Here is a 13,800-nt window from a genome sequence, read left to right as displayed (position 1 = left end):
TCGGAAAATCTCTTGATGTGCTGAAACAGAGTGGACTGTTTGCTGTCCGTTCGGTGCTTCTCCAAACCTTAACTTTACATTATTAACACCCTCATAAAATTTAAAAACCCTTAACAAAACGTGGGAGAATAGAATCAAGACATATCTTATCAAATGGCCTTTTAAACACGCTGAAAATTAACTTCGGAACCTCCTAGACGCGGCTGAAATGTTGTTGCTGCTTGTTACTCGTTTTTGCTTCCCCAAATAGGTAAGATAAGTTGTTAACCACCTCCACTTGATATAATAATACCTTATCTAATTAATTTACGGAGCGAAATCGGGACGTACCTATTTTTCTCCTCCAAGCCGTCATGTTTTTCTCTCTTGTTCTAGGGTTTGTTCTTGAGTTTTTGCTGCAGCTTAATGGATCAGAACTGAATTATAAGACACCTATAGATGTATATATGTGGTCCTAGGAGGTGACACGTGTTATCCCCATATGGTAAAACGTTTCCAGCCCCTATTGGGCCACGGATCCACGCCTTACCCCTAGGCTGCCACGTGTCCTTGTGGGCCCCACCTCCCAAGTAGGTGGGTCACCTACTTGAACCTAAGTAGGTGGGTCACCTACTTGCTTGAGGTGCTGCCACGTGTTTCTCCTCCATTGGCTTTCACGTGTCGTCTTTTCCCCTTCCTCGTGGGTTTATAATCTCGTCTTATCTTAGGAGCCTATGTAACCCATGCTACGTAAGCTTGGTATGTCCTTAAGAAACTCAAGTATGTAAGATGTCTAAGTTGGTAGCTTACGTAGGTAAATTGAGTCCTAAGACTCATTTCTCGTCCTCCAACTCCTTTCGAATTTTTATAACCCTATTTCCAATCTTCCTTATTATGAAGCATTTCGTTCTCCTTTCCTTGGAGTTATTTGATAGCATTATTAACTATCCGACTCACATAACGACTTTTAAGAAACTTAAGAGCCTTCCCAGAAACATGAGAAGCTTAAGAAGCATTCTAAGGTACCAAAGTATGGGGTGTAACAAGTTCAATATGGTGCTCGAGTGAAACCAAAATATGGTCAATACAATAATCGATTCTAAGCTCTTCATGATAGGTTAGATTGGAGGAGACTCCCAATGATATTGCCGACGATTGTTTCATAATGATGTTTAGGCATTTCTTAATCCAGGTCCAAATTTTTATTTTGTTACTCCTTATATGGCCATAAGATTTGAAATTAGCCCCGAAATATTGATGGAGCCTTTTTCCATTTACGCTCCCATAGATGAGTTGGTTATGGCTAAATGATTCTGTAGAAAGTGTACACTTTCAGTTTTTATAAATTCACCTCTGTGCATCTAGTAGAGCTTAATATGAGTGAGTTTGATATTATTCTTGTTATGAACTGGCTTCAGGAATGTTATTCCTTTGTATATTATAGAATCTATGTGGTTAAGTTTTAGTTTTCTAATGAAGCATTTCTAGAATGGAAAAGTAGTAATTTTTCATTTAAGGGTTAATTCATCTCATGTCTTACACCTCAGAAAATGATATCCAAAGGTTGCATGATGAAAATATTGCTTGTGCATCCTGTAACTCCTTATATGGCCATGAGATTTGAAATTAGCCCCAAAATATTGATAGAGCCTTTTTGTGTTTACACTCTTGTAGGTGAGTTGATTATGTCTAAAAGAGTGTATAGAAAGTGTCCGGTTTCAGTTTTCATAAAGTCACCTCTATTGATCTAGTAGAGCTTAATATGAATAATTTTGATATTATTCTTGTTATATAATTATTTCATGCATGTTATGCCTTTGTATGTTGTAGAACCTGTGTGGTTAAGTTTCAGTTTCCTAATGAACTAGTTGTAGAATGGAAAGGTAGTAATTCTTTGTTTAAGTTTCAATTCATCTCATATGTTACACCTCAAAAAGGTTATTTCCAAAGATTGCATGATGAGAATATTGGTTTTGCAGCCTATTATCATTTCCAAAAAATCTTTTCGGAACATGAGAATAGGATTAATGAAGACATTTTAGAGTGCATTCCTAATATGGTGACCCCTGAACATAATCAGAATCTTCATGTTATTCCTTCTATGGAGGATCTCAAACATGTTGTGTTCTCCATGAATCCTAATTCAGCAGCAGGCCCTGATGGTATGACTGGCAAGTTCTTCCAAGTGTGTTGGGACATTATCAAGAATGATCTTTCGAATGATGTTCATGATTTCTTTTATAGGCATATCATGCCTAAATACATGTCTCATGCTTTCCTAGTTTTACTTCCCAAAGTTGATCATCCTAACAGATTCACTGAATTCATACCTATTAGCCTCAGTTCACTAACAAAGTTATTTCCAAGCTACTTTGCATCTGGTTGGCTCCCATTTTGCCAAGTCTTATCTTTGATAATCAATTTGGATTTTTCAAAGGTAGGAGTATCTTTGAAAACATTACGTTAGCTCAAGAGATTATTCACAGTATCAAAAATTCTAAGGTTGGGGATAATGTGGTGATCAAATTGCATATGGATAAGACATATATTAGAGTTTCTTGGTCATTCACTTGTTTAATCTTGAGAAAGATGGGTTTTGGAGAATTTTTCATTGACCTAGTATGCAAGATCATGAGCAATAACTAGTATTTAATCATTATTAATGGGACTAGGCATGGTTTCTTTCACTCCATTAGAGGACTTAAACAAGGGGACCCCTTATCCCAATTTTGTTCATTCTTGGAGTTGAGGTGTTGTCTAGAATGCTGAATGTATTGCACCAGAATCAGATGTGTAAAGAATTCTAAATGGAAGTCAAAGGTCCATAAGTTAATCATCTCATCTTTGCAAATGATGTGATACTTTTCACCTCTATTGATTAGAGTTCTCTTTAACTGACCATGAATGTTCTATCTACTAATGAAGATGTCTCAGATCATCTCATTAACAAGGAAAAAAGTCACTATATGGTTCCTCCCTAAACTCAACTGAAATTTCTATTATGGTTAGAGAGATCACATGATTTACTAAGAAGGAAAGTCCCATATCTTATCTTGGTTGTCCTTTTTATATTAGGAAGCAAAGGATTATTTATTACCCAAACCGGTAGATAAAGTTGTTAAAAGGATCAGTGGGTGGCTATCTAGAATTCTAACTTATAGAGAGAAGGTTACATTGGTAAAACATGTACTCCAGTCTATCCATCCATACCATTTCTGCAATTTCCCCTCCCAAAACCACTTTGAAATACATCAAGAGTCTGATTGCAAACTTCTTTTGGTGATGGAAGAAAGAAAGTAGAAAGTACCATTGAGTATCATGGCATACTCTAAGTTTTCCTTATAAAGAAGTAGGTGTTGGATTGAGATAGTTAGAACATGTGTGTACAATATTTCAATACAAGCAATGGTATTATTTTAGGACCAAAACATCTTTGTATAGTCAGTTTTTGAAGGCCAAGTAATCCAAATAGGCAAATTCTATTGCCGAAAAGTGGGACAATGGTCAATCTTTGGTTTGGAAACATATGACGAGGAACAAACAAGAAGTTTAGACTCATATCTGCTGGAAAGTGCACTTAGGGAACTGTTCTTTTTAGTAGGATGATTGGTTAGCTATAAGGCCTTTGGAAAACCACAGAGCTGAAAGCTCCATACTTGACAATACTAAAGTATTAGAGTTTATGGAGGAGGGACATTGGAATGAGACCAAGGTTAGACAATGGGCACCTGCTATCTTAGTGCCTCAGATTCTTAACACCCACTATACACTATCAGGAAGGAAGGTTTGATGTATCAGTATGGAAACTCAATGACAGTGGAGAGTTTACTTATTCTTCATCATAGGAAACTATTAGACCGAAGAAGCCAAAGAAAAAGTTTAACACCTGTAATTGGCACAAAAATATACTATTTAAGATCTCTTTCCTATTGTGGAGAGCTTTAAGAGAGAATTTGCCTACCAAAGATAAGATTACAAACTTTGGAGTGGAGCCTGCTATTTGTTCCTGTTGTATCAGCCCTAGCTTAGATGATATTCAATATGACTTTGTCACTGGCCACTTTACTAATCATGTCTGGAAATATTTTTCTGCATTTCTAGGTATTAGCTATACTCATATTCTGCTATGGAACCTGCTGCACAAGTTGTGGAATATTGATTTAAACAATCAGGTTCATAAGCTTATTGTAGAGTCCCTTCTTATTTTTGTATGTTGGAACGTATGGAAGAATAGATGTTCTACAAAATATTAATGAAATATGTCCAATATAGTAAGAGTGAAGTTCTTAATCCTTAAAAATACTACTCATCTCCTTAACACTGTTTTTCCTTATTTATATTGGCCTAACAGTTGAAGGGAGTTGATTACCATAGTGGAGAGGTATAGCCATAATGAAAATCCTTCTATCCACTTGGACTAGACCACCAGCACAATCCTTCAAGTTGAACATTGATGGGAGTGTAATGGATAATCCAGGAATGATTGGATGGGGGAGGGGGGGTTATTTTAAGAGATCATCATGGTACTCTAATTTTTGCTTTTACAATTCCCTTAGGTGTTGGAACAAATAATGATGCATAAATCCAAGCTGCAGTTTATTCATTACATTAGTGCATACAACATGGATACCAAAAGATTATTTTTAAAGTTGATTCAGAACATATTACCAAATCGCTCAAGGCTAGCAGTAAACCACCATGGAGGATACAACACCACATTAAGGAGCTCCAAGGTCTCAATGGTCAATTGGAATTTTTCAATGTATCCACACATATAGGGAAGCTAATGGTACTACTGATCACTTATGTAGATGGATTCATTGGTTTGACAGACCCCAACACTTTTCCACCTCTCATCAATTACCCATAGAAGCTAAAGGAAATTATCTTTTGAAAAAAATAGGGATTGTAAACTTCAGGAGGAGAAAATTAAAGATAATCAAAACACCCCCTTGATCTGTTCATCTTGTTTTGCTACTGCTTAGTAAGGATATTCTCTATATCATTTTTGGTTAGTAATTAGCCTTTTCAATCTAGCTATTTACCATAATAAGTTTATAGATGTGTTGAATAGGATTAGTATATTATTTTCGTATGTTATTTTCTTCTTACTTTTATAAGGGGAGAGTCTCCCTTATTTATGTTATTCTAGATAGTTTGTATCAAGAGGAGTCCTCTTTTTTAGGTGCATAATACTAGGTTTAATTTTTCATAGTATGGAGATAAGTCAACAAACCTTAGTAGGCTAGTTGACTTATGTAACATCTTAGGTCGGAGGTAAGGTTTTATGTCCCCCTCTTTTATAATTTTGCTTATTTTGTGTATGTTAAGGACCGGGGGTTTTGCTTAGCCTCTGAAGCCCCTAGGGGTCATTAAAATTAAAAAAAGGTTTCATCTACCATCTAGTTCGCACTAGAGATGCTAACTATGAAACTCCTACTCTTAAGTCAGTTTCAGCTGTAAATGCGTTTCTGGAAGTCTTTTCCCAAAGATCTCCCAGGTATACCTCCCGAAAGGGAATTAGTCTTTGATATTGATCTCCTGCCCTATAAGTACCCTATCTTTATCTTTCCTTACCGAATGGCTCCAGGAAATTGAAAGAGCTAAAGGATCAAATGAAGGATTTACTAGACAAAGGTTTCATTAGACCGAATTTCTCTCCATGAGTTGCTCTGACTCTCTTTGTTAGAAAGAAACATGGTTCTCTTTGGATGTATATTGACTAGCGTTAGTTGAACAAGGTCACAATAAAAAATAAGTATCCCATTCCAAGAATTGATAACATGTTCAATCAACTTCAAGGACCAAGATAAATTCAAGGACCACGAACCTTTTCAAGATACTTTAAAACACCTTTACATTCCTTCATATAAGAATTTTTGACAAATTGACCATTTCATGAAATTAAGAGCCAATATAAACCAATATAGGTAAATAAACTTCAAATAGTCAATAATGTATGCTTTCGGAATCATTATATAAAAACTCCTAATATTTTACCATTTGAGATTAAACTATTAAGTTTAGAAAATGCTTGGGCTCCATGGGTGGAACAACACATCAATGAGATCCACATACATTGGGAAAATAAATCCCAATGCAAACTTGAAAATAGAGGCTTGGAGCTTTTGGAATGAAACCCTAGCTTTCTTGGTTAAGAGGAAGACCTTGAGAGAAACGTGAGAGGTTAGGGTTTTGAGTCTTAGAATGTGAGTGAGAGTAAATATGAGTGGAGAGGCTTAGGATAATTTAGATAAGGTGAATTCAATACCTAAAATGACCCCATATTGCTATTAAAACACAACAAAAGACCAAACTACCCTTTTTAAATCTTCCTAGACTGAACATCACGGAGGACCCATCATAGTTCGTGGTGCTCACCAAGGCCGGTGGTTATGTTCCCTTGTTATTTACTTGGAGGAAAATTCTCAAGATTTTTAGGGAAAGTCCACAGAGACCTTCATGGTCCATGAAGGGCATCATAGCCCATGAACCGGGTCATGGTGCAGGACCTATAAAAGGACCTGCAGGATTGACCACCTTGGATGTTTGGCCTTAACTTGTTGGCAATTTGGACATTCGGCCACGAACTTGCTATGTCCTTTTTCATTCCACCCCACCAATAAAGCTCTTTTAATTCTTGGTATATTTTGTTGAACTAGGATGAATAAAGTATGAAGAATTCTGAGCCAGCTTCAAAATCAAACCCCTTAGGCCATCCACATCTGGAACACATAAAAGTCCTTGGTAGTGATGTACCCTATCTCCTCCTTGTGAAAAGACCTCTACTTTCTTTTCTTTTAGCAACCTCTTTAACTCTAAAGATGATTCAATCCCGTTATGAACAACCATACCACTGTCATCAGAACCACTCAACTTTACCCCTAATCTAGCAAACTGGTGAACATCCTTTACCAACTTTCTCTTCCCTTAATCAACATGAGCCACACTCTCCATAGACACTCTATTATATGCATCGGCAATCACATTGGCTTTACCCAGATGATAATGCATACTCATGTCATAGTCCTTGAGGAGTTGAATACACCTCATTTGCCTCAGAAGGAGGTTCTTTTGGGTGAACACATATTGGAGACTTTTGTGATCGGTAAACACATCCACATTACCCCATAGGGATAATACCACCAAATCTTTAGAGAAAATATAATGGCCGCTAACTCAAGATCATAGGTAGGGTGGTTACGTTCATGCAACTTTAATTACCTAGAAGCATAGGCTATAGCCTTGCCGTTTTGCATCAAGACACAACCCAAACCAATCTTTGAAGAATCTCAATAAACCACAAACCCTTGTAAGACTTTCAGTAGAGTCAAAATAGGAGCGGAGGTAATTCGATCTTTCAATGTTTGGAAACTCTTTTCCCACTCATATGTCCATAGGAACTTTGCCTTCTTTTGAGTCAACTTTGTCATAGGAGATGAGATGAAAGAGAACCCTTCAACGAACCTTTGATAATACCTGGATAAACCCAAAAACTCCTAATGTTTGAAGGTGACAATGGTCTAGAAAAATTCTTAAGCACCTCCATTATCTTAGGATCAACCTTGATCCCATCACCGGACACTATGTGACCAAGAAATGCCACCTCTTTCAATAAAAATTCACACTTACTAAATTTTTGTAGACAATTACCTATTCCTCAAGGTTTGAAGAACAACTCTCAAATGATCCTTATCCTCTCCTCACCCTGAGAGTAAATCAAGATGCGGTCAATCAACACCACCATAAAAGTATCAAGGTAAGATTTGAACACCCTACTCATTATGTCAATGAAAACTACCGGTACATTCGTCAACTTAAATGACATCCCTATAAACTCAATGTGACCATACCTTATTCAAAGTGTCGTCTTGGAATTGTCACACTCCCTCATCCTTATTTGACGATAGTCGGATAGAAGATCGATCTAGGAAAAATGACTTGCCCCTTGGTATTGATCAAACAAAGCATCTATCCTAGGGATTGGGTATTTGTTCTTAATGGTCCCTTTGTTCAATTATCGGTAGACTATGCACATTCGAAGTGACCCATCTATCTTCCTTACAAACAATATGGAAGAACCCCATTGTGAAATGCTTAGCCTTATGAATTCCTTCTCCAACAAGTCTTTTATATGTTCTTTTAATTCGTTTAATTACGCCGGTACCAAAATCAACTTTCATTTCGGGAGGGACAATAGGAAGGAGTCACCATATAACCTAGGTACTAGTCATAACACAGTGATTAGGATACCCAAAGAAACCCCAACCAAGCAAAAATATCATAAGAGAGTCTAAACCATGAATAGTAAATGAAGAATGTCAAATGAAAACATAGGCTCGAAATATTTGTCCAATTAGATCCCTCTACTCATGAACATAGGTGGTGGCTAAGACATGCCCCTACCTCACCCTCAATATGAAACATAACAAAAGCATTTGGAAATAATAACCAACTTGATAAGTAGTACCCGATAAATAAGGACTCACCACAACTTCGCTGGATAGAAAAGCTAAACTAGCCACGTGGATGGATATGATCCTCAACCCTAATTCCCAAATTATGAGACAATATAGGAAAAATGTAAGCATTAGTAAGTTTGCATGTACTAAGTATTAGAGAATGACATGCAACGTAAATAATGGAATGCAATGGTCAAGTAAAGTTCATGATAAGATGAGATAAGTAAAACATGAGAAAATCATAATGACCAAATCATTTAAAAATCATACTTGAGATCATGAAAATATATAATAGATCATATATATGTGGGATAAGAACCATAATCGACAATAATACCCTGCGAGTTACAATATCGAATCCCGATGTTACCCCTACAATGGGAAAAGTGGAATCTACTTGTCAAGGTTGACTCTTCCCTGCTTGGCGGGTCATAGTGTACGCTATATGTGGATCCACTAGTTATGCCGTATAGGCAATCTGCACTGGCATGTAGTTTAAGAGACATGAGGTTCCTACTAAGGATTTTGGTATGGATCCCACCTCAAGTCGATTCAATGCTAAGTCAAATACTATGGAATACATACATAGCTTAGAAAATGTAATAAACATATATCATAGTAATGATCATAGGTTTGAAACCATATAGTAGCTCCTTTTCATAATGTAACTGCAATGTAAGTATTTCTCTTCCATATTACATAACATAAGTGCAATACGGATATTGTTCTTCTACAGTATAGTTCATACATACATAATTCATATCATACCTAATATGGAAGAATAATGAAACTATGTACAAGCCTTCTACCCAAATATGGGTCCTCTACACCCTCCTATCTAAGGTCAAGTCCTTGGTAAGCTGTAACTGCTCCATGTCCTATCTAATCACCTCTCCCTAATATTTCTTCAGCCTACACCTACCTCTTCTGAAACCATCCATGGCCAACCTTTCACACCTCTGCATTGGGGCATCTGTGTCTCTCCTCTTCATATGCACAAACCATCTCAAACATATTTCTTCTATTTTGTCTTTCACCGAGGCTACTCCTACCTTGTCCCAAATAAGCTCATTCCTAATCTTGTCGCTCTTGGTATGCCAGACATCCATCTCAATATTCTCATCTTGGCAACTTTCATCTTTTGAATGTGAGAGACCTTCACTAGACAACACTCCGACCCCTATAACATAGCTGGTCTAACCACCACTTTGTAGAGCTTGCCCTTAAGTTATGATGGGACCTTTTTTTCACGTAGCACACCAGAAGTGAGCCTCTATTTCATCCACCCTCCCCTAATATAATGTGTGACATCATCGTCAATCAACCCACTGCCATGCATGATAGACCCAAGGTACTTGAAACTACTTTTCTTTTAGATAGCCTAGTCACCAAGCCTAACTTCCATACCAACCTCCTGAGGTGACTCATTGATTTGCACTCTAAGTACTCTGTCTTGGTCCTACTCAGGTTAAACCCTTTAGACTCTAAGTTATATCTCCAATCTCCAGCTTAGCTTTAACTATGCTACAAGTCTTATCGATTAGGACTATGTCATCCATAAAAAGCATACACCATGTCACCTCAGCTTGAATTTATTGTGTCAATCCATACATCATTAAGGCAAATAAAAACAAACTAAGAGCTGATACTTGATGCAACCCCATGACAACTAGAAAGTGCTCTGAGTCCCTTTCTATTATCCTTACCCTAGTTTTGGCACCCTCATACATGTCCTTGATCACCCTAATGTACGTCATAGGTACACCTTTAGCCTCCAAGCATCTCCATAGTATCTCTCATGGAACTTTATCATAAGCCTTTTCTAGGTCGATGAATACCATATGCAAGTCTCTATTCCTCTCCCTATACTGCTCCACCTATCTCCTCATAAGATGGATGGCTTCTATAGTTGAGCATTCTGGCATAAATCTAAACTAGTTCTTTAAAATAGAGACGCCTCTCCTCACCCTCATCTCCACCATTCTTTCCTACACTTTCATAGTATGGCTTAGAAACTTGATACCTCTATAGTTATTGCAGCTCTAGATATCCCTCTTATTGTTGTATAGAGGAATCATTACGCTCGACCTCCATTCTTCGAGCATCATTGTCGTCTCAAAGATGACATAAAATAACCTATTCAGCCACTCCAAACCTACTGAGCTTGCACTCTTCTAAAATTCTCTAGGAATCTCATTAGGTCCGATCGCTTTTTCCCAGTGCATCCTATGCACAACACCATTAACCTTTTCAACTGTAATACTCCTACAACACCAAAAATCGTGATGCCTCCCTTTATGATCCAAATCTGCCAACACAATCTCTTTGTCCCCTTCTTCATTCAAGAGTTTATGGAAATATGACTGTCATCTCTATTTAATAAGGGTCTCCTCTACTAATATTTTTCCATGCTTATCCTTAAGGAACTTCACTTGATCCACATCACATACATTCGCTCTCGTGCCCTGGCTAGTCTGAATAATTTTCTATCCCTACCTTTCTTTTCTAATTCAGCATAAAGGCATTCAAAAGATGTCATTTTTACTGTCGAAACTGCTGATTTCACCTCCTCAAATGACCTCATTAAAAGAATAGAACAAAATTTTATCAATGAACACCACAACAAACATGTCCAAGTATGGTTTAAAAATTTGATTCATCAAATCCATGAATATAACGGGAGCATTTGTCCAACCAAACAATATTACTATTTCAAAATGACCATACCTTGTCAAAAATGTCATTTTGGGAATATCACACTCCCTTACTCTCAATTGATGATAACCAAAATGGAAATCAATCTTGCAAAAGTAACTTGCTCCTTGTAATTGATCAAACAAGTCATCTATCCTATGAATTAGATTTTTGTTCTTTATAGTAACCTTGTTCAATTGCCAATAGTGTTTACACATTTGGAGTGACCCATATTTCTTACTAACAAACAACACGGGAGCACCCATGGTGAAAAAATTGGCCTTATGAAACCCTTATCCAACAAATCCTTCAATTTCTCTTTCAACTCCTTTAGTTCCACCAGAGCCATATGATAAGGGGGAATAGAAATAGGTTGGGTATCAGAAAGGAGATCTATGCCAAAGTCAATTTCTCTTTCGGGAGGAATACTAGGCAAATCATCGGGAAACACATCAAAAAACTCATTACTATAGAGACTGATTGAAGAGTAAGAGTTTCAGAGTCAACATCCCTATCTCCCACGGTGTTATAAATGAACCCTTTGGAAATTATTTTTCGATCCTTAAGACATGAAATGAATCTTTCATGACCCAACCCCATAGGCCGTGACTAGTTTCCGAACTGGACATTTATGTCTACACCTATTATCTATAATCAATCTACAACTAAACATGATATGTAACTTATATGGAAGGAACGTTATCTCAAAACTATCATATATATACATATATATATATATATATATATCAAAGTCACCTGTCTCCTGATGAGTCACAACCATCAAAAGATAACATAGTACATAAGCTGACAAAGCTGTCATAATGTGTGGGAATGTCCAAACTATACCTATGCAAGTCGACAGGGATTCCACTACATACAACATCCCAAAATATGTATATATGCAAGGCGACAAGGTTGCCACTACGAATGGGAACATCCCAAAATATAGGTCATATAGACACAACTGAACCCAAATACACACAACTTACACATATGTTTATAGACCTCTACGAGTATCAACAGTATCAACTGTATCATATGATGGGATAGGGGCCCTCCATACCCCTAGATAAATATATATATACATCAAAAATGATCTGTACCAAAATTCTAGGCTCTGGGACAATGGAGCATCCAAGACAGTTGAATAGAAGTCCTAAGCTGGCGGAACATCAAAGTGAGTATCTACACCTACAGGAAAGAAATACAGCCCCTCGAAGAAGGGGGGTCAGAATGAGATATATATTGATTATATAAAGATTGAAATATAATAAGAAAGATCATAACTGAAGTAGAGAGTCCAGGAGAGAAGTATGATAATCAAGAACTCACTATACGTGTGCCTTACAAAACAAATCATGCATATCATTATCATATACCATACCCAGCCCATTATGGGACTCGGTGCCATAATTATATCATCATATTAGCATATCATCATATCATCATATACATATACCATACCCGACCCTTTAGTCAGAGACTCAGTGAATAAAGTCGTATGCACGTTTACCGTACCCGGCCCATTATGGAACTTAGTAAATGATATAGTAAAATTGTGCATGATAACATACCCCACTCGGGACTCGGTGAATAATACAATAAAAGTATGAATGAGTGGAATATCATGAGCAATCATATACTATTAGATTATCATCTGAGATTCAATAGAATAATCAAAATGAACTATTATGTGAAAATCAAGACCGTAGTCATCTCAAAATACCCTTTGAATGTCATTAAGAATTATACCAAATATGAATTATACAAAAATATAATGGCTGGAGTCCTACACATGTATGAAGACATAATGATATAAGTTCTGGAATCAAGAACATTAGCCATCCTAGTTTCTCTAGTAATAGGATCTTCCTTGAAATTTATACATTCATCGTCCGTTTGTTTCATATGGATCATGCAAAAACAAAGAAGAGTAGCTTTACATACCTTGAACTCTATCTAAATGTTCAACATCTACTTCTCGAGCTCGTGAGTCTAAAATTAATATAACATATGCCATAGTTAGATATCCACATCACTTACTAACTAATCTAAGTACGAATGAAACTTAACAAAATCCGAGTAGCATTCCCCCTACAAACTTAATAATCTTCGAAATTCTAATTTATCCCAACACCAATTAAAATATCAACAACAACAAAACAAATAATTTCATATCAAACTAGAATTAAATCCATCCTTAAGTTACTTCCAAAATAGCCCAATATACATTCTTATATACATGCTTGTATACACTTCTTTATTTCCGTATGTCCATAGTATATCAACAAAAACAACTACAACCAATCCCCCAATATTTCAGCCCAGAAAATACTTCATAACAACTATGAAACAGTCCCCAAAATATCTTCACAAAACATCCTCAAATATCATAACAGCAGCTCCAAAATATTTTCACAAAATAGCCACGAAAATCATGTATAATAGCCCCAAATATTGTCATAAAACAGTCCAGTATATGCTTTGTATATAATATCTTCATACACTTTAATCTTCCAAATTCAAGAACAACAACTCATCAAAAATATCAAAAATAATATCAAAAATTATTATACAACATAACTCATCTAATTCCATTAATTTAATCCACCTAAAATAACCCCTTAATCCATAAATCTCAACAAAACAAAAAATGAGTTTATAA

This window comes from Solanum dulcamara, chromosome 12, assembly GCF_947179165.1.
Source record: "Solanum dulcamara chromosome 12, daSolDulc1.2, whole genome shotgun sequence".
Taxonomy (NCBI): Eukaryota; Viridiplantae; Streptophyta; class Magnoliopsida; order Solanales; family Solanaceae; genus Solanum; species Solanum dulcamara.
The sequence above is the reverse complement of the archived record's forward strand: the minus strand, read 5'-3'. Positions refer to the sequence as shown.